At 45.6% G+C, this 19,568-nt stretch overlaps 1 long non-coding RNA gene across 2 annotated transcripts in view; it reads right to left on the bottom strand.

Moving 5' to 3' along the window:
* Positions 1 to 16,928: 16,928 nt before the first annotated feature.
* The window catches only part of LOC108409306 (uncharacterized), a 370,244-nt gene continuing 367,604 nt past the window's right edge, over positions 16,929 to 19,568 (bottom strand). The window contains exons 6-7 of one of the 2 annotated variants that reach the window (XR_012130123.1): positions 18,606 to 18,672; positions 16,929 to 17,101 (exon numbers count right to left, since the gene is read on the bottom strand). This is a non-coding gene — a long non-coding RNA (uncharacterized lncRNA). The remainder of the gene's footprint in view (positions 17,102 to 18,605; positions 18,673 to 19,568) is intronic. The other variant, XR_012130124.1, reaches the window with a different exon arrangement.

A 19,568-nucleotide genomic window follows, 5' to 3' on the forward strand; every position in this document is an offset into this window, starting at 1 on the left:
CTTTATTTTTCCATTGAAAGTTTAGAACCAGCTTGTTGAGTTCCACTGGGATTTTGATACGGATTTCGCTGACTCTATAGATCAGTTTGGGGAGAATTTATATCTGAACAATATTCTTCCAATCCACAAACACAGCATATCTCTCCATTTACTTGTTATATTCCAATTCTTTCTTTAGTTTTTTTAGTTTTTAGCATACAGATATTATAATACTCTGCAAGACTTATAACAGTATTTTAAATATTTTGGTGCTATTTAATAGTTCCTTTAAATTTTTAATTTTCAATTGTTCATTGCTGGTATATAGACCAACAATTGATTTTTGTATATTAACTTTATATACTTTGACCTTGCTAAGCTTATTTATCTGTTCTGGTAGATCCTGGACTTTTCTATGTAGACAATGATTTCTTAGAAAATAGAAGTTTATTTCTTCCTTTCTATCTATATGTTTTTAATTTCTTTTTCTTACCTTATCGCACTGGCTATAATCTCCAGTACAATGGTGAATAATAGAAATCATTAAAAATTTTTCTCTTTTCTTCTCCTCCAGATCCATCCAATCTATCAGTCTTTGTGATTAAATTTCCAAAATATATCCCAAATCTGAACACTTCATACCATTTCTTTTGCTACAAGCTCTTTTTCCTGGTTACAGCCACTAGCTCCTCACTGATATCCCTGACTCCACTCTTGTCCCTTGTGGTCCCTCTTCCACAGAGCAGCTGAAATCATATTTATTTCTTTCCCATTTAGAACACAACTCAAGCATAACCTATAGGGTTCTACAAGAATTGGCTCCTTTCTCTCTGACTTCATTTCACCTCAGCCATAGTAGCCTTCTCAAATTGCTGAACATATTCCCCACCTTGGGGCCTTTATACTTGTTTTTACCCTGTTTGTCTGCTTCCTTTGAATTGCTCCAGTTTTGCTTCTAATGCCACCCCTCAAGGAGGCCTTCTTTAACTCTGAGCTAACACCCATCTGCCAGTCACCCTCTAGCTTGTTATTTCTATTTTATCTCCTTCATTGTACTTGTCAGTGCCTAAAATTATCTTTTTCTTTATGTGTTTAATTTCTATCTCTCTCCAGTAAAGGACAGAGATTCTATGTTTTACACCTCAGATTAGATAAATATGTCCTATATATCAATAAGCAACTATATTGTAGTTGCTCATTAAATGTTTGCTGACCAACTTCTTTTAGCTTCATGATCCTATGAGTCTGAGTGAGATCCTCTCTACAACTTATCCCTCAGTAAGCTGGACAAGCTTCTTAAGAGAGCTGTTGTTTCACCCCACTGGGTCTACCTCCTGAACTCCCATGCAGTCTGCACCTGACAGCAGTTTAACTTAGGCTGCCATTACTTTTCCTTGGTAAAGGCAATCTGTGTTCTCCTTATCACAAGTCCAGCTTCAATCGTTACATTACTGGAGACAGAGAAGTTGCCTTTACTGAAACTGATTGTGCCTTCTCTCAAAAACTCTTTTTCCTCTTGGCTTCTGAAACATTGCATGGGACTGGTTCTGCTCTCATCTGTCTGATTGTTCCGTTTTCCCCTGTTACTGGTAGGTAGAACTTTTTTTCTTTCTTCATATCCTTAAACAGTAGTGCTCTCTATGGTTATGGCACGAACTCACTACCTGCTCATTTAACTTTTGGTTTTAACTACTTCCTTACAAGCCATGTGATTCAACAACTATTTATGGGACTCCAGGAGGTGTCAAGCACTGGGAAAACAGATGAGAGAGACAAGGATAATCCTTGTCCTCTTGGAGATTATAGATTAGAATGTAAACCTTATGTTCATTGCTGCCTCTCCAGCATCTGAAACAATGCCAGACAATCAACACATATTTGGTGAATAAGTGCATAAATGGGGTAAAGAGACAATCAGCAAGAACTACATAAATATTTATATAATTGTAATGATTATGAGTGCTATAATGAGGAAATACAGGGTGCTATTAAAATGTAAATCCAGGAAGTCTAGTTGGGATTGAGAGTCCTGGGAAACCTTCAGTAAAAAGACTTTAGTCATGAAGGATGAGCAGAAATTGGTAAATCAATTGCAGAGACCAGCAGATTAGAATATCTGGTGGTAGTAAATTGAGGGAATACCCAATCTGATGGTTTCTGCTTCTCTATGAACTATAAGGAAATTTTATCTGCTGAGAACAAGTGGGTGTAGGAGAGATTGGAGGTTTGAAGGGAGAGCTGAAGGTAAAAACAATGTGGGGATTGTAGGGGTAAGCTTAAATGTAGTAAGATCTCTAGGTATTGCCTTTTGAAGTAGGTATCATTGACTCATGGTCATTCCAGGCTCTCCAGCTGTGTGATTTCTGCACTGCATTCAGCTTCTTGGGTCAAGTTGTAAAGAAAGGACAGATAGGCTCATTCAAAGTTGGGCTCTTATCACAAGTATTGTGGCTGGAAGGAAGGGCAAGGAAGTTGAGGACATTTGAAAAGAAGGACTATAATGACAACTATGGAATCAAAGCTAGATGAGCAGGAACATAAAGTCAGCTACCAGAAGAACCTTAATTTGGCTTGAGGCAACCATGTGCTGAGTTAAAAATACTCACTTCCCTACATCCCTTTTCATTTAGAGTGACATGTGAAACAGTTCTGGCCAATGAGATATAAGCAGAAGTTGCTGGATGTGGCTGCTATGTGGGCTTTTTAAAGAGGAAAAATTCATCTGGGATGTGTCTTCTGCTCTTTGTCTTTATTCATTCCTAGAATGAGCTGGAGAGGCTGGAGGTGAAGTTACTTGAGATTGTGAGTCTATCAGTTAACCATTGCCACAGTAATGCTGCAAAACAAACCACCTCAGAGCTTAGTGTCTCATGAAACTCCTGGTTGTCTACAATTCAGCTGATCTGGGCAAGGCTGGGCGCTGGCCAGCTCTGCTTCAGCCTGGCCGGTGGGAGTGGTGAAGTTCCAAGTGTTTATTATTCTCCTTCTGGGGCATGTTCTTCTCATGGCCAGTGGAAGAAGCCCAGGAGAGTAAGTGGATGCAGTCTCTATTAAGGTATAGCTTAGAACCAGCACTAGTCACTTTCTGCCCCATCTTACAGCCAAAGTATGGCTAAACCCAAAGCCAAGTGGTGGGACATAGTTTTTCCTTTTGTAGGAAGAACTGTAAAGTCACATGATAAAAGGTGTGGCTACAGGGAGGGGCAAAGCAGTGTGGTCAGTAATGCAATTGACTACATTGCAGATGAAAGCTACCTTCAAAACATGGCAGATCAGGAAGCCAAAAGGAGTTTGATGACGTCCTATAGTAGCTTACATCTTGTTGGGGAAGGAAAAGTAGATTCTTCCTTGGTTAAGTCACTGTAGTTAGACTTCCATCACATACAGCTAAAGACAATTTCTAAATTAGAGAGAGAGCTAAAGGTTAGGAAGAAAGTGGAGGGACTAAAGGCTGGAAGTGTTAGTGACATCAAAGAAGGGAACTCATGGAAAGAAGCTAGAATGGTAATATACTTTGAAGGAAAGTAGGTATCTTTAATTAGTGATTTCAGAGGTGGAGCAGCTCCTGGTGGTGACAAGTCTTAAAATGTGACAAGTGCAGAGGAGAGGAAACAAGGGATGAGGAGGACAAGAACTGACAAGCCAGCACGTGGGCGGGATTCTCCGTCTGGACACTCAAGGCATCCAGAATGAGGTGGGGAGAAGAGAGACTGGGGTCTAGTGTCTGACGCCTTCCCTGAATGAGGAGGAGTGGTCAGTAGAGAGTTGGACAGAGAGAAGGGGCAGTATAGCCGGAGGGCAAGGGTCTCATGGGAACAAGGGGTTTAGAAGTTGGGGAGAAATGAGGATGCCTGTTTTCCCATTTATAGTGGAGATTTAGACCCATACAATGGCCTTCTAGACCTTTTCATTTCCTGATACCTAGGTGTTTCCAACTTAATGAATTAGAGTCTGGGCTCACCATATTTCTCTGCAAAAAATTGAGTCCAGGCTCACCTCTCCTCCTGTTGGCTCTCCCAGTGAATGACCTTCCCCCTTCCCCATAAACCAGAAAACCAGAAACCTGGGGGTCATTCTAGAGTCCTCCCTCCTCTCATCCTATTATTCTTGCTAGGATTTTATATCATAAATATATTTCTATCCATCCCCACATCCCCATTTCAGATCTCCATCATCTCCCATCAGTGCCTCTGCCTCATTCCCTTGCCCAGGCTCCCTGCCTCCAGTCTCTCCCCATGAAATCCATTATCTAACACCTCAGGGAACCACTCCAGTGTTGGCTGAATCTGAAATCAAGCTCTGCAGAGAAACCGATCATGAAATACCTGCTTTGTCTCTCAGATTCATGAATATGAAAATAGATTCCTGAAGGTAGCAGGATGGGGGAGTAGGTACAGGGGATGAGGGCTGGCTGCCTTGAGAGGCAGGGGTTCACCCAGGGAAGTGCAGGCCTGTCCAGTCTTGGGACAAGCTGAGAGGCGGAGTCCCTTATGTATGCCAACAAGATGGTCTCGGTTGTTGTAGGGTCCAAAATAGCCTCCCCGTGATAGCTGCCTTGGATGTCTGAGTGTGGGGCAGTGAGCTGATGGCAGCAGAGAGGCCTGGGGGAGGGGAGGCCAGATGGCAAGGTGGGGGGTGGTGAGAAAGTGGGGAGGGGTTGGCAGCAGCTGGGAAGGATCAATGCCTTGTCCCTTTCCATGTTTGCCTGGGTTGCTATCCCTGCTCAGATGAAAGAAATTCAAATAGTTATTGATTTGTGCAGAGGGGATCTTGCCCGCTCCCTTACCACTGCACCCAGTCCCTGCCCAGCCTGCCCCCAGCCCCAGCCGCCCCTCAGCCTTGCTCTAGCTCCTGCCTCCAGGGTATTCCAAGCCCCTGATGCCCACCTACCTTAATCTCTAGTTTGGGGCAGCCATGTGCTCCCTTAAAAATACTTCCTCTATACACCCTTGCATTTACAGCAGCCATGGGAAGCAACTCTGGCCAAGGAGATACAAGCAGAAGCTGCATGGACATAAGCCCAGACCCCTGCCTCAGCTCCAGGTGATGGGCATGGGTTAGACTAGGCGCAGAAAACTGTGGGGCCAGAGGGCCAGTTCCAGCCTTTGTCAGGCCCATGAGCTAAGGACGGTTTTTACCTTTTTGAACGGTTGTAAAGAAGGAGTATGCGACAGGGACTATATGTGGCCCACAAGGCCTAAACTATTTACTATCTGGCAAAAGTTTTATTTTATGGCAAAATTTTGCTGACCCCTCGTTTACACTGTTCTCCTGTTTATGGTTTTGCAAGTGACTTTTCCCCAAGTCTAAGCACTAAGAACTAAAAGCCTCGTGCTGCCTCCCCACAAGCTCTGGGGGTCTGTAATCTCTACCCCTGAGGGGCAGGAGGGGGTTAACTCCCTCAGCGAGAGCCCACGGCTGCTTTGCAAGGGCTGCTCCTGCCCCAGGTGCCTGTAGCCTCCATGTTCATGTCCTCCCGCAGGGACACCCAGGGATGCCTCGACCAACCACGGAGGCCAGTCAAGTGCATGTTCCTTTCCAGGGGTAGTTGGGGGGAGCAGTCACCTCAGGGTGCCCTGGCTCGGGTGCTGTGTCTCTCGGAGCAGCCTCCTGAGCCCACGCAGCCTCTGGTCCAGCAGCTGTTGCAGCTTCTCAGCAGGCCTCTGCTTCACTGGCAGGACTACAGGGCACTCAGGGCTGGGCAGCAGTGGACAGTCCAAGGGCTGTCGTCCAGATGCCAGCATCCTTCCTGGGCGACACTGGGCAAGGTCCCAAGCTCCTCTGAACCTCAGCTTCCTTAGCTTGAAAATGGGATAGCTACAACTACCTGTGAGGGCCATTTTAAGTATTTAACATAAAAAATTCTGGTTCTGTATCAGCATTTTGTAGAGATAAGTGGCAGAAAGGAAAAACAATTGCATGATGTCTGAATTTCTGGTCTGCTTTTCTCTGGCTACAAAGCACAAACACCCCAGTGCAGAACTGGAGCCCCGGTCTGGGAAGACAGGCATTCTAATTCCTGCTCTTGGGGCTCAGTCACCTTGGCACAGCCCTGCTCAGCTCTGCAGAGTGGCCTTGAAGGTGCTGTAATTGGTCAACACAAGGAAAGGTGTCATGGCTGCACTGAGGAGATGTGCCTGCAACGGCCCCTTTGCAGGGCCAGGTGCTGCAGGGGAAAAGGCCAGAGCTTGTGTGAGGTGCTCGCTGCTGACCCCACCCCGTGGGATGTGCAAGAATCAGCAGGAAGGTACTTCGATTGATCGCCATAGGCATTTGGGCCACGTGGGCTGCTTATCGATTGGGGGCCTGCCTTTCCCCATCCTTTCTCATCCCTCCCCCAACGGACTGTATGAGTGCCTCTTGCCATCTGTCTGCCTCTGACAGCACAGGAGAGGTGGTGCAGGGAACAGGGGTGACCAAGAAATCTCCTGATCCCTTCTGACAAAGAGATCTGGCAGCTGCACATAATTCAGGACTCTGATAATCCCTAATCCCTAATCCAGCCCCATTTACACATAAATGCAGTGCCTGGCTTCTGACCCCAGGGGTCCTGGGAGCTGTTTGGGGGGTTTGCTCCCCTTTATTTACTCTGTGAATTTTCATTGGCCCAAAGCCCCTCTGGCCTCCTGGTCACTGAAAAGAAGATTTCCCAAAGAAGTTCTTTTCTCAGGATAGAAGAGGATTCTGTAAACAAGACTCCTCAGCATCCAGGGATCCAGACAAGACTCCCAGAGGGCTGTGAGGTTGGTGCCCATGGGCTCGCATGCCTGGCTGTACTATGGCTGTGGGACTTTAGCTTGCTGGTTCCTTGGAGCTGGTGTGGGACAGGGGCGGGTACTGGGGAAACCCTGACAGGGACATAAAGACAGAGCATCTCGGGATTTGGAGCTCAAGAATTTACAGATGCAAAAAGACAGGCACTTGATGGTTTTAGGACAGACGTAGATACAGATAGAGAGATATATGTTTCTCTCTCTCTCTAACATTTATTGGGAATTTATTATATGCCTGGTACTATACACGGTGTTTTACAAACATGTCATTTTATGCCACAACAACTCTTTAAAATAAAGTAGCTAAGATTCTCCACATTTTGCAAATAAGGAGGCTGACGTTCTGATAGTAGGAGTTGCTCAGTATCTTAGTGTTTGTAAGCATTACTGCTCCTGTGGTCTGCTTGAAAAGCAGAGTACTTCTGTATTGCAGGCTGCCTTGATTCTACCCAGTGCTGACCTATCTTTCAGTCAAGAGAGGATACCAGGTACAGGCTGAGTCATCTTCCAGGGCCTCAGAGTGTGACTAAGTACTTGGGCACGGGAGTCAAATTGCCTGGTTCAAACCCCAGGTCCACCACCTGCCTCTGGCCATCCCATTCCTCAGGGCTGAGGAATCCATGGGGAAGTGCCCACCCAGAACCCTAATCCTCTTCTAGATGAATATCATGCCCCAGGTGCCCGGGACACTGGAGTTCTCCGCCTGAACTGTCCACACCCACTTCTGGGGCCTGGGTGGGCCTCTTCCCTGGGCCCATTCTCCCGGGGCCGGCTGTGCTGTGAGGTTTGGTCAAAGGCTGCTCTGCCTGTGAGCTTTGGGGTGTCGTATGTGGACAAAAGAGGCAGCTGTGCTGTGGCAAGTGTGGAACTCTGATGAGCTCTAGAATCTAAATGCAAATCTGGCTTTCTAGGTCCTTGTGACTGTTGGATAAAGAATTTCATTCAACATATTTATTATTTCTAAATGTTCAGCTTAAGGTACACAGGCCTCCACGTGTGCTCTCACTCTGGGCCCTGCAAATGTTAAGGGTTGGCCTGGCTCAACACCTAGAATCACCGCCCTGGGTCCAAATTCTGGGTGCTGCCCTTACTGGCTATGTGATGGTGAGTTATGAAATCCCTATGTGCCTCCTTTTTTCATCTGTGAAATAACAGCACCTACCTCATTGGGTTATTGCAAGAATTAGGAAAGATTATACATGTAAAGTACTTAGAAATACCCCTGGGACATAGTAAACGCTGATTTGGATTTAGCTCTTTTTTTTCTGTTGAAGAAGGGCTGTGTTTCAAAGGATCTGATTTAACTTTGTATGATCTTAGGTGGCAGGACCAGGGTGTGGGTTGGGGGGAAGGTCAGGAGGGACACTGAACATGGCAGTAGAGGCCCAGGCTCTGTCACTCTCTTGCTGTGTAAACTCTTGCAAATTCCTTAGCCTCTCTGTGTCTCTTTCCTCATCTCTAAAATGGGGATGAGCATCTACCTCATGCTAGAGAGTAAGGATTAAGTGAGAAAGTAGCTGACAGTGCCTGACACTGTACCCAGCCATGGTAGAGGGCTGACAATTTTCCAGTTGTTCTTGTGAAACATCCCATTTCCTTCGATTATCCTCCTGTCCTTTTATCTCTACTCCTCACTCAGATTTATAGGCACTCACCTCATTTTGTCTGTGCAACCATGTGAGTTGGGTTTTCCAGGTTGGGACACTGAGGCTTGGAAGAGAAGTGGCTTTCCCAAGGTCACATAGCAATGGGGGAAGAGCCAGGGCGTGGCCCACCAGTCATGATGAGGATAGAGGGGCACTCTTATCCACTGTGCGCTCACCTGGCCTTGTCACTCACAGACCCCAGGGGATGGGAGCTTTACAGACCCCCATTTTACAATTGACAAGACAGATCCTCAAGGACATGAAGGGACCTTCCTATGGTAGATCCCTCTCTTTGCTACTAGCTTTCTGCTTTTGGAAAGTGTGGTAAGTAAGCATTCCTACACAGGCTCAGCTTTGAGCAGATTCATCTCTGCAACCCAGTTCCTCACTGCTTCCCAAAGGATGGGGCATAATGACTATGAGATGATTGGTACCTTCCCTCCCTGGTTTGGACACTGGTTTGAAGAATTCCCTAAGGGGCTAACCTCTAATTTCAATATGTTAATGCATGGAATCTAATGGCATATTTATTGCTTATGTAGATGCTAGTTATTTACATGGGAAACTGATTTATCTATTAGATAATTAGTAAACTTCAATAATTGCAAAAACCTTTTAGCAATCAGTTGACATTTAATTAACATACAATAACTGTCTTATTAAATCTACATTAAATGCCTATTGGAGTTAATTAAAACTCATACCTATGACTCCACATTCTTTGGGAATCCTCATTAAAGCCCACCAGTAAGAATGCAGATGGGAAAATTCCCTGGGAAGTGATTTGTAATAGAGCTGCTTGAACTAGACTCAAACATTTATTCAGTGCCTACTATATCCTTAAAACAATGGCAAGTAAGACAGAAATAGGCCTTGCCTTCAAGAAACATATAGTCTGGTGGAGGATATAGAGATCAATTAAATAGTCACACAGACAAATGCTACCCTGCAACTCTGACAGATGCAATGGAGGGCAGGTAAGCACTGGGAAGACCCCAGAGCAGGAAGGTTTGACTTGGTCTTAGGGGTCAGCATGGCTGATTGAGTTCTGAAGGTTAAGTAGGAACTATCCAGGGAAAGAGGAACAGGAAAGTGCTCCAAGCAGAGGGACCAGCATCTGCAAAGGCTCAGAGGAGAGAAGGAGCTTGGCCAGGAGAACAGAATAAAGACCAGGGTTGAACAACCAGGAGCAAAGAGGAGAATGGAAACAAGGAGTCTGGTCCTTTTCCTAAAAGCAATGGGAAATGGGAATTAGTGAGTGTTTGCGCAGCATTATTGGATTTGTGTTTAGAGAAGGCCATTCTGAGAGAAGCTAGGAGAATGGGTTGGAGGAGGAGCCCAGTGGATATGTGCAAACCAGTCAGGAGTCTGTTGCAGTGGCCCAGGTGAGAGACTCTGGCAGCTTGGACCAATGTTAGGTAGTGGTGAGGATGGAAAGATGGTGAAACATTCATCCCTCAACAGAAGCTGGTGATTGAAAGGAAGGAATCAAGGAGGACTTCTCTAATTCTGGCTTTTGGAACTGGCTGGCTGGTACCATTCACTACAAGCAGGAACACTGGAAGATGTCCAGATTTGGCATGAAGACCAGGATAGTCTTCAATATGTGAGGATGTGTTACCTAAGAAGAAATGTGAAATAGATAGATACATAGGCCAGGAACTCAGGGAAAAGTTAGGGCTGAAGATGTGACTAATTCTCATGCTTCATTCTGCTCCAGAGATGCTGATTTAATTGGTCTGAGTGGCAGGTGATTCTAATGTGTGGCCAAGTTTGAGATCAACCAGCCGAAGTAGAAAACATGAACATATAACCAGGATTTCACCCTCTATGGCCTTGATCTGGGCACTTCCTGCTGCTTTGGTTTGCCTGCACCAGAGCCCATTCTCATCTGCCCATATATATACATTCTCTTGTTGTGGATGCAGTAAATAACAGTCATATCAGCCTTGCTACTGAGGGCTTACTGTACTGACCACTTTGCTTCTATTCTCTAATTTGATCTTTACAAAAAATTATGAGCTATGTATTATCTCTGTTTCACAGACAAGGAAATGGAAACTCTAAGAGATGTATGTTTTGCCCATTGTCACACAGTTGATATTAAGTGGACTTGGACCCAAATGCACTGGACACCAAAGCGTTCATGATCCATCATTATAACATACTGTCAGACTCACCATAAAACCAGGGAGAAGTTCCTTAATGTACCTGTCTCATGGGGTATAACTCCACCAAGGAATATGGAAGGATCCGTGAATACCATGTCTGTCTAAGGGACGGCCCTGAGCCTCAGCAAGAAGCTCTTGCTCTTTGCTGGAGAAAGAAAAGAGGCAAGTTTGCCAGTGGCCTGCTCCCTTTGCTATGAGCTATCTCGGTTTGGAACCATAAAAAATTAACAGAGAGGAAAGATGAGTTACCATGTATCAAATAAATCAAGAAATTATTGCAACTGATTCCCAATTCACATGTATATCACTACACCTTGGTGATAAGCCAGACCGTCTCAAACATATTCCAAAATTAAATAGTGGTACCAGGGAAAAAGAGCTTCTGTGGTCAGTAAGCTGAGAAAGTGCAGGACTCCTCAGATGCATTATATGGCACTGTGAAGCTCCAAGATTGGTGGAGGGTATTCAGTTCCAAATCTTATTTAACCCAAGAAAGCTTTTTTTCTTTTCTTAACTGAGCACTAGTTTGGAGTTTCTCAGTGTGGGTTCCCAAACCTCCCACATCAGAACCACCTGAGAGGATTCTTAAAAATGCAGACTTTGCTCCCCACCCAGACCCTCTGATCTTGCAGCAGAAGCTCCCCTGGTGGGGCCCGAGAGCCCTGCCATTTTATCAAGCACACCAGGTGACTTTAGTGCCCAACTCAGCTTTTATAACCATCGCCTAGGACTAAGGTTCTGAGAAACACACTTTGGTAAATGCTGCTGTGTTCCGAATATATCTTTAATTTCTACGAATTGCATTTTAGACATTGATACAGATGTTGTAAATAAACAAATACAAATTCACAAAAACTGTTGCCCCAAACCCAGAGTTGTTTTTGTTAAACATTGATGCTCTTGATCAGGGGCGCTGAAGGTACAATTAATTACCCTTCTGCGTGGGGTCTGTGGGATGGTTTGAAATTACTAAGGGGTTCCCACATCCCCAGCATGTTGGCCTAGAGCAGGCAGAAATCACCTAATGCACTGGTTCTCCACCTGCTCCGTGCAGCCTGGGGATTCTGTATGTAGCGGCCTCTGTATGTAGGCCATGGAGAGAGGAAAGCTAACTTTGTCCATCTAGTGTTTCAAAAGGGGCAGTTTTACTGTGATCTATTTAAATTTAGTTTGAAATCAGAATCCAGCTGCCTTACAAAATAAAAATGTTTGCTGGCCGCTTATCTGTCAGAGGAGGGATGTGTGCCCCAGAGAGGGAATGAGATGTCCCTAGGGTCACCCTGCAGGCCACAGGCAGGGCCTCATGAGCCTCCCTGGCCAGCGCTTGGACTGAATTGCTGCGCAGACTGTCAGGGATGTTAGGATGCAGCCCACGGCCAGCGGACAAAGTCAGCTGTAAGTCAGAGCCCCACAAAGCCCGAGCACTGGCCGAGCCGTCCTCCTTGGGGCCGACCTCCCTCCCTGGCCTCACGCCTCCTCTCCTCGCTGCCTTGTCCGAGCACCTAAGCATATGTATGAAGCGGAAATCAAACGCCTGCCTTGGACTTGACAGAACTGCTGAACTAAGAGCCATATAACGTCCTTTACTGAAGGACATCACCTTGTCAAGATAAAGCTTGGTAAACGCTCCGCAGGAAGCCGGGCTTCCAGGGCGGGATCATGTATATTCATGGCGGCTCCGAGCCGCCCACGGCCCCACCCCCGGTCCCTGCCAGCCCGACGACCAGCCTGACCAGTCCTGGCGGCAGTTTGGAGCGGAGGGACACAGCTCTGCCACTGCCCACTGCTAGCGGGAAGGGGCGCTGCGGGGACGGGTCTCCTGCCTTCATGGACTTGAGGGCCAAGTTTCCCTTCACAACCCTCCCGTTAGCTTCTCCGGGCTCTCCAGCTTTGGGCACCCAGCAAGCATAGCCAGCAAACGCCTGAGCATGGCGCTCAAGGCATGTTGTGAGGGACCCCGGCCTCCCTCCCTAGCGACTTCGTGGACTCTGCATAGAAACCGCGTGGAGCTTCCTTCTCTCCACTGCCCTCACCTCCAGACCCTCTCCCACGACTGTGCGTTTGTTCAGCGTAGTCCCCTGCCTGGGACCCCTTTCTCTTTCTCTGCGCGGTAGACCCCAATGTCCCTTCAAGGTCTAGCCTGCTAGTCACCCTTTGATGAAGCTTCCCCAGCCCCTCCAGGTTGATCTGTTACTCTCTCCTCTTGGCAACCAGACAGCTTCCCGGTGTTCTGGCACCCCCTACTCTTCCCCTCCCCCTTTGCACTTTAATTACCAATTTATGTCTTTCTCGCCCTTGCCACTGAAAGCCCCCCCGTCCAGGTTAGGGCAGCAGCCCCAGAACCCAGCCTGGACAAGGGACCTGTAAGTGCGAATTGATGCTCTGGTTGCTATGCATGTGTGTTTTCTTTTGCTAGAGCTACAGCCAAAACAAAGTGCCACAGACTGGGGGCCTTCAATGACAGGAATTCATTTTCTCACAGCTCTGGAGCCTAGAAGCCTGAGGCCAAGGTGTGGGCAGGGTTGGTTTTGGCTGAGGCCTCCCTCCCTGGCTTGTCAATGGCCATCTTCTCTGTATGTCTTCACATGGTCGTCCCTCTGTGTCTGTGCCCTAATCTCGTTTTATGAAAACACCAATCATACTGGATTAGGTCTTCCCGAAACCTAATCACCTCCTTAAAGATCCTGTCTCCAAATTCAGCCACAGTCTGAGGTGCTGGGGGTTAGGACTACAGCATATGAATTTTGCGGGAACACAACTCAATTTATAACATAGTGTAACTAAATTACCTCCAAATATAGCAGCTTAAAATGACAACGTTATTATGCTCATGGATTCTGTGGGTCGGGATTTTGGGACCGGACACTGTGGGGACCGCTTTTCTCTATGATCTCTGGAACCTCAGCTAAGCCAGGCCAAAAGCTGTGAGCTGGAATCCCTTGAAGGCTCATTCACTCACAAGTCTAGCTCGTCGTTTGGAATTCCACAGAGACTGGGATCAGGACTAAAATGCCTACACGTGTCTTTTCCAGGTGGCTTGGCTTCCTCCCAGCATGGCAGCCTCTGGGGAGTTGGGCTTCCTACCTGGTGGCTCAGGGCTCCAAGAGCAAATGTTCTAACGAACAAGGAAGAGATGCATCAACTTTAAGGACTCAGCACTGGGGGCATGCAGCCTCCCCTCCCTTGTTCTGTGAGTTGTAGCATCACAAGCCTGTTCAGATTCAAGGGAAGGGAATGAGGCTCCACACACCTTTTAGGGCAATGACAAGGCTGTGCTGGAGAAGAGCGTGTGGGAGGTGGAACAGCACTATGGTCACCTTTTATAAAGAATGCCATGTGCCACAAGTGAGCTAAATGGAATTCAAAGGGACATGTTGAAGTGGGCTGCAGTCAGGAGAAAACAATGCTGGCTTTCTTGTTTCACTTGGAACATTTTTTCCACTTGTACATGTTTTGGGGGTTCAGTGTCTTTAATCTTCATGTTTATCTGTTGTAATGACCACATCTATCACCTGCTGGCTTTGCGTCTTTGGAAGTCAATAAACTATTTCTCACAGAGCATTCAACACAGGGCCTGAAGTATGGTAAATAACCATGTTTTTTATTCCCTGTGGGTTGAGCATTTAGAATTGTCTGTTTGTTTAATCAGCAGACATTTCTCCAGTGACTTCAGGGGGCCCAACACTATGCTTAGGAACTTATCTTGCATAGTGAACAGTATTGGTGGATTTTGTCATTCAACAAATGGTGTCATTGCTCAGTCATTCAACAAACGCCGTTACAGCATCCACCCTGGGAAAAGAAGAGGCTCTTGGTGGCTGGGGCTGCTTTCCAGCTAATGCCATGCTCCAGATGCATCAGGCAGAATTCTAATAGCATCCACGTGTTTCATTTTGCCCATTATGACACCATTATATTTTAAAGCTTGTCTTTTTAACTCTCCTATTTTTCTTCTAGACTGCGCTCCTGCTATATGGCTCCAGTTTCTCTAACCATTAGGAAGGTATTATTGTTACTGGAGATTCGTCTATCATTTTATGAGCCTCTTTCAAGAGAAGAAATAACAGGTTGTTTCAAGTGCAAAGCAATGGTTCACAAAGCCCAGTGGAACAGGCGTCCGGCTCCCGGGGGATCCTCCAAGTGGTGATTATCTTTGACACAATAAGCAAAAGATCAGAAATGATTACAACAAATGGCAGAGTAAACAAACCATCCGCAGCATAGGGCACCTGCCCAAACGCCGGAAATTGGATCCACACACAGCTGCAGTTCCGGAGGGCGGACCTGACGGCTCCATCACGTGCCTCTGAGGGATGTGGCTGGTGGCAGGGCTCAGGCGCCCTCCGTCCCCACCCTAAGTGCCCCGGTAGGAGGGACCCAAACTAAATTCCTTCAGGAGCTCCTGTGTTGTTACGCTTAAGTCTGACCTCCTTACCGTGGCTCCACAGCCCTCAGGATCTGGGACTTGTCTGTTCGATCTGCTGCTTTGTCTCCATTGCCTAGAACAACGCCTGGCGTAGACCAGACCTGCAGCGACTATTTGTTGGCAGGGAGAATGAATGGTCTGCTCTCTGCCTGCCCCTCCTCCGTCCCTTGCGTCCCTCTGCCTATAGTCTTCACTGAATTTCTTTTACTTCTTAGATTACAGCAGGCTTTGTTTCCTCCTCCTTGGTATGTTGTGTCTCCTCACTTGGAACACCCTGTCCCATCCTTTCCTGGTTAACCCCCTTCCTGCGTCTCACTCTCATCCTATCTTCCATGAGTCTCCTTTAGCCATACAATGTTTCAGAGCACCTGAGCTCCTCTCTCCCACTTGTACCCTGGGCAGTTCTGCATCCAAGGCTTTGTTCATGCCTTTTCTCCCATCAACTCATTGCTAAGCTTCAAGGCTTCTCCTTTGAAGGTGCCACCCTTTCCAGGGAGCCTGCCTAGATTGTCCTCTGAAATCTCCCAGACCCTTAGCTGTGCTTCTCATAGAATCTCTCTTACCCTGACTATCCCTGAAAGCAGAGCCTGAAGAACAGGCTTGTGTGTGTTTAATGTCTTTGGAAAGTGGTACCAAGGAGCACGCAAGAGGATTCAGGGGAGTGAAATGAGGAAGTGGGGAGAGCTGACACAAGGGCAGGTTGCCTTGTTGCCCACCACTCAAGGTCTTCAGAAATGAGTATTAAGGTCATCTGCTTGGGGGAATGAAAGGTAGCTCTGCAGGTATTAACCACCTCCCTGCCAAGCTGCACATGTGTGTTCTGAGCAGGTTCCCTGTGACACCTCTCTCTGTGACTTCAGAGAAGGCCAGCATAGGAAGTGAGAGGCATGAGTTACAGCCTCAGATGAGGCTCTGTTTGGTGTCCCAGCAAGAAGCCTGTGCAGAGCTGGTGACGCAGCGGTGGCTGGAGCCACAGGTGAGCCAAAATGTTTTGTAGTGGCACATACAAGAGCTCTGACACATGGCCCTTTTCCCAGACTACTTGCTATTACAGTGCACGTACATATTGTATTCTTTGTTTAATCTTCATCTACTTTGACGGTAGGAACTATATTTTATCTCCAACACAGCATGGATCCTAATGTGTAGTGGGGCTCAAATATGCCTAATGAGTGAAAGAAAGGGTTCAAATGATGGTTGTTCTCTCAGAGGAAAAAATATATTACATACTCAAAAGAAATCTTCCTTCAACATGAAGGGTGGAGTGCAGGATAGCTGTATTCAGGGAAAACCCTGAATAATAAAATCACCACCACCATGATAATAACAGCTAATATTTACTTGGTGCTTACTATAGGCCAGATGCTCTATATAGGAGCTGATTGGATCCTCACAACTTCATCTAGCCCAATAAAGTGTTATCAAGATTATTTCCATTTTACAGATGGAGAAATGGAGGCTGAGAGGTGAAACAACTTGCTCAAGGTCCTGTGGTCATGAGCAGGAGGGCTGGGATTTGGACTTGGGGAGTGGTGGGATGCCCACATCTGGGTGCACACGCACCGCCTGGCATGGAAAAGGCAGGGTGACTACCTGGGACGTCCTTACCCCTCAGACCCTGTGATCTGGGAGGTGTATGGGATTTGTTAGAGTTAGTTTTGCTAAAGCTTCTGATAAAAGTCTTCCAATGTATGTTTCATTCTTATTAATTTCTGTCTCTGCCCACCGGGGAGGGATGAAATGTGGGATTTTAGTTTCTAAGTATTTTTCTCACTCTTTCTTTTCTTGCAAGCCAATAAGGAAAAGAGCATACTGATTTGAATAATAGTCAAAGAATATGGACAGAAGAAGAAATACAAATAATCAGTGAGGAAAAGAAATTTACTTAAAAATAAAGAAACAAGTTAAAACAATAACATGCCTCTTTGTCCCACACAACAGAAGCCGATTTCTGATTTTCTCACTGAATGATTGTAGCCTGGGTTGGCCAAGACCCTGGGGAACAGATTCTCATTCACTGATGATGGGTCTTTCCAGGGGTAACAGGTATCAGAAGTCTTAGAAGTTTGTGCATACTTTGATCCAGCAGTTCCTCCGGGAAAGATCCTAAAGAAACAGTCAAGGATGTATACAGAGATTTCATTATATGTGTATTTGTCAAAGCACTGTTGGTGGTAGTGAAAAGGCGAAGGCAACTTAAATGTCTGGCAACTGAGCTGGTTACTTCTTACAGTGGATTGCTAGGCAGTCACTAAAAATGATGTTGTGGAATAAAATTTAATGGCGTGGAAAGATGTATCATATACATGATAAAGTGTTAAGTGAGGAAAAAACAGGTTACAAAACAGATGAACTTGTAGAGGCAGTAAGACATTTATATAAACAACCCAAACAGGAGTGTTCAGAAGGACTTTAATCAGCCTAGCACCAAAGGAGAAAAAAACACAGACCAGGCTATCCAGATTCAAACCCCAGCTCTGCTAAGAAACTAACTATGTGAGCCCAGATAAGTGCCCCAACTTCCCTGTGCTTTAGTTTCCTCATCTGTAAAATGGAGAGACATAGCTGCACCTACATAAGTCAGCATATGTAAGGTGCCTAGAAGTGTGCCTGGTGCCTAATAAGCAAGCTGTAAGAATGTGTTAGGCAAAAAATTTCACTGCTGTATCAGAAACCTAAGGAAAGGCCTATGGACAGAGCACATTCTTTTGTGGGAGATGAGGTCCAGCTTCAGAGGGACAGTGGCCGTTGTTTGGGTCTTGAATGACATGAAGGAACTTCTGTAGGTGGAGAAAGCAGGTTGAAGGCCTTGTTCCCAGCTTTCCCTAGGAGGCCAGCTAGGAGGCTTCCCCTGAAGGGAGGTTGGGCATCCTCTCCACTGAGCCCCGTTGGACCCTGGGATGCACTTGGCTTACCGTAGGGAGCTGCTGTCTCCACTCTGCTGCTCTGGCCAGGCCCCTCTGTGCACTGCATTTTCATGTTTGCTGAGTGGAGCAGCTGGCCAGGTAAGTTTTAGGGCAGAAGGTTAAGGCTTCCTTAAAGATGTGCTTTATGAAGAGGTGAATATTATTAGATCAAATAGTTATATTTTTATAAAAGGTTCCGATGAGCCAAAGTTTTATAAATATGTTTATTGTATGGAATTCTTGGATTTTAGAGCCATTCAAATCTTGCAATTGATAGATGGAGAGATGATAGCAAGGGACTGGGAGATTATGACAGGGTCCAGGGTCCAGGGTCCAGGAGTCCAGAATCCCAGTTGAGTATGTGAAGGCAAAGCTACCACTCTGGTGCTGGGATCATGGGCAGCAAAAGGAGACAGATTTTTAACTCTACATGAGGATGACTGTTTTAACAGGCAAAACTGTCCAGAACTGAAATAAGATACCTTTAGGTAGTGAGCTCCCCATCACCAGGGGTATGTAAGCCAAGACTGAAGGACTCCTAGCACATGGTACAACTACATTAATTGCCTTGTGAGTTTTCTTTCAATGCTGAGATTCCACTGTGCTGTGGTCCTTCATCTTTAAAAAAGAAACCCCATCATTTTAACAATAAAATATTTCAAGCATGCACAAATTAAGATAAAAATAATATAGGAGATACTCACATCTGCCCACTCAGACTGAAGAGGTTAACAGGTTTTGCTGTATTTGTTGTAGCCCTCTTGTCTTTCTCTAAGGAAAATCGCAGATATACCTTAAGTCCCCACCTTGTCTTCTGTCCTTCCCATAAACAACCATTAACTTAAAGTTTTTATTTGAATCACTCCATTCCAGTTTTATGCATTTAAGACATATATATGTAACCATGAACAATTTGTTGTGTTGCTTTTTTGTGTTCTGAAAATGAACACCTACTGTAGCATACTGATCGTCCTTTTGCAAGTGATGTTTTTCATTTAATGTTGTTTTTAAGCCCTAACCATGCTGATGGATGAAATTTTAGTTCATTTATTTCAAGAGCTGTAGAGTAATTTTGTTGTATGAACAAACTGCATTTGATTTATTGATTGATTCATGGACATTTAGGTTGCTTCCTAATTTTTTTCTATCAAAATATCTAAAGGTAGAATTTAGGTTGCTTCCTAGTTTTTTCCTATCAAAATACCTGAAGGTAGAAGAATTACTGGATCATATTATGTGCACATCTTCAACTTACGCAGATGTGAACAAACTACTATTCAAAGTGGTGCGCCCATCTATAGCCTTAGCAAAGATGAATGAGTTGCTTATTCTTCCCTTCCTCTAAAGCATGTGGTATGACCAGCCACTGTGATTTCTGCCAATCTGATAAGCATGAAAAGTTATCTCAGTGTTGCCCATATTCACTTTCCTTCTTCCCCCTTCTACCCCACCCCCCATTATCCGAACTACGATTTCCAGACTTTGTCTGCTCTTGACTTTAAAATAAATCCTTCCAATATGTCACCATCATGTATGATATTTGCTATTGTTTTTTTGTAGATAAACCTTATTGGTTAAGGTTTTTCTTTCTAGCTTAAGAGGATTTTTAACATCATGAATTAGTATTGCTTAATTTTATCTAATGTCTTTCTCTAAATCTATGGAAA

The sequence above is a fragment of the Manis javanica genome, chromosome 4 (genome assembly GCF_040802235.1).
Source record: "Manis javanica isolate MJ-LG chromosome 4, MJ_LKY, whole genome shotgun sequence".
NCBI classification, from domain to species: Eukaryota; Metazoa; Chordata; class Mammalia; order Pholidota; family Manidae; genus Manis; species Manis javanica.